This window comes from Durio zibethinus, chromosome 9, assembly GCF_047325235.1.
Source record: "Durio zibethinus cultivar Kanyao isolate XHJ-2024 chromosome 9, ASM4732523v1, whole genome shotgun sequence".
Classification (NCBI taxonomy): Eukaryota; Viridiplantae; Streptophyta; class Magnoliopsida; order Malvales; family Malvaceae; genus Durio; species Durio zibethinus.
In genome coordinates, this window is record NC_143170.1 from 8,190,355 (window position 1) to 8,192,491 (window position 2,137).

Here is a 2,137-nt window from a genome sequence, read left to right on the forward strand (position 1 = left end):
TTTTCTCTTTAAAAAGAAAACAAGTTGCCCATTCTTAATGAATCCCGATCTGCTTTTGGCAACTTCATCACCTTTGCAACTGCTGCCTTTGCTATCCCTAACAGGGCTATTTCTTTTTTCTTTTCCTTATTTTTCTCTTTTCTTTGTTTTTTTTTTCTTTTCTTAAGCTAAGATTGATTTTTGTTTTTTGCTTTTTTTTTTATAGGTAGGCTTGGTGCTAGGTTCCTCTATACGGGAAGGATTTTTTTTTTTTGGTTTCAAGTTTTTTTTTTGGTTTTTTAGGTATTTTGGGAAAATAATGGGGGTTTAACTAGGATCTGTCGTTTGGTGGTTCACTAGGGTTTTAGTGTATAGAGGTTGTCTTTGGTGATGGTGCTGGGACTGGTGGGTCTGGCAAAGGCTAGGAATGGGTCTTGTTGCACTGGTGAAGGGTGCAGAGATTGGCTAAGATAAGGTGGGGAAAGGCTTGTTCTATTCGATGAAGGCTTGGTGCTAGGGAGGAATAGAATGGGTCTTGTTGCAAGGGTGAAGGTTACAGAGGTTGAAACTTTGGTTTTTGGGTAGGTGTATATTCTGGGAATGGAGATTTTGAGCTAAGGTTTTGGGAATTTTGGGAAGGCTAGGGCTCTATGAGGTGCTCGAGTGAGGTAAGGCATGGCTGTCAATTGGCTATAAAGACATGGTGCTAGGATTTTACGGGTGAAGGCTAGGTGTCATTAAGGCTCGTAAGGGTTGGTGCTGGAATGGTCTTTGGTGATGGAGGTGTAGGCAAATGGTTGGTGTGTGCAGGGGCTCGATTGCTTGGTCACTTGCAATTCAAGCCATGTGCAAAACTTGAAAATTTTGACCTTACATGGCTTAAATTGCTAGCCATTAATGTTGATTTCTATTTTTTTTTTAAATTTTTTTGACGTAATTGTAATAATAATAATTGATTAATTAATTATTTACTTATATATATTTTTTGTAATTTTTCAATTAATTTAATTAATTCTAAATGATAATAATAACAATAAAATTAAATTAAAATGACTAACCTAAAACAAGTTTAAACAAATCCAATTCAATTTAACGCTTAAACCGGTTTAAATAATAATATGCAAATTGAGCAAAAAAAATTGAACAAATCTAATTAAATCGAACAAAATTGAGTGTCTACATTGGTTTAGTTATTATCACTTGATATGTTTCATTTGTTTTGGTAATTTTAGATTGTTGTATGCCTTATGCTACGGAAGATTGTTTCACTTATGAACTACGTTCAAGTAAGTAAAGCTTTTATGTTTACTTTTACATTCTTAGACTTTTTGGAAATCTATTGATACGTTGTTTCTATATTATTGAAGATGCATTCAATAATTGAAAATCTGGATAAGCAAGGGTAATTGAAGCTTGGTGTAATTGAGGATGATATTGTTGATTCATTTCTTCTTGGAAATCTTCATTCAATAACTTATGAACAAAGACCTCGCCAATTGTTTGGATTGCAAGCTTAACTTTCTCTCTATTGTCAATCACCCAAACATCATCCATCTTTTCCATGTTTTAAAGGTTTGTTTGTATCTTTGGGTTTTTTTTTTTTCTTACGTTGCAACAATTGGTTGCTTATGAATTTCAAGTGTTTTTTGGAATACCCATTTGATATATCTCTTGAATTGACATGTTTGATGGATTAACAAATTGAATTTCTCTATGTTAACTTGCAAGTTTGGTTATTTAATTTCATGCCTATGTTTGTTCCTTTACATTTGTAGCAATTACTGGGGAGTGGAGAATTTAATATTCAATCATTTTAAGTTTCAAATATTAATGATAATTTGTATTTAGATGAAACTAAAGAAACATGCTGCTACTTTCTCCTATCCTCTAAAGCTTAAAAGTTAAAGTAAAGTACCAAATGTTGTTGATTTATAATTTGTTGCTTATTTCATATCTATTTTGTTACTTTGATTTCTACAAAAGATGTAGCTGGTTTTTTTTTATTTTCAGTTTGAAAGTTGTTTTTTTCTGGTCCTTGACACTACAAGAAATTTGACATATAATGACGCTAAAAAAGCATCGGTAAAACCCTAAAATCTGTCAATATAGCATCATAAACCTTATTTCAATGGTCAAAATGTGTATTTCGATAAATTTT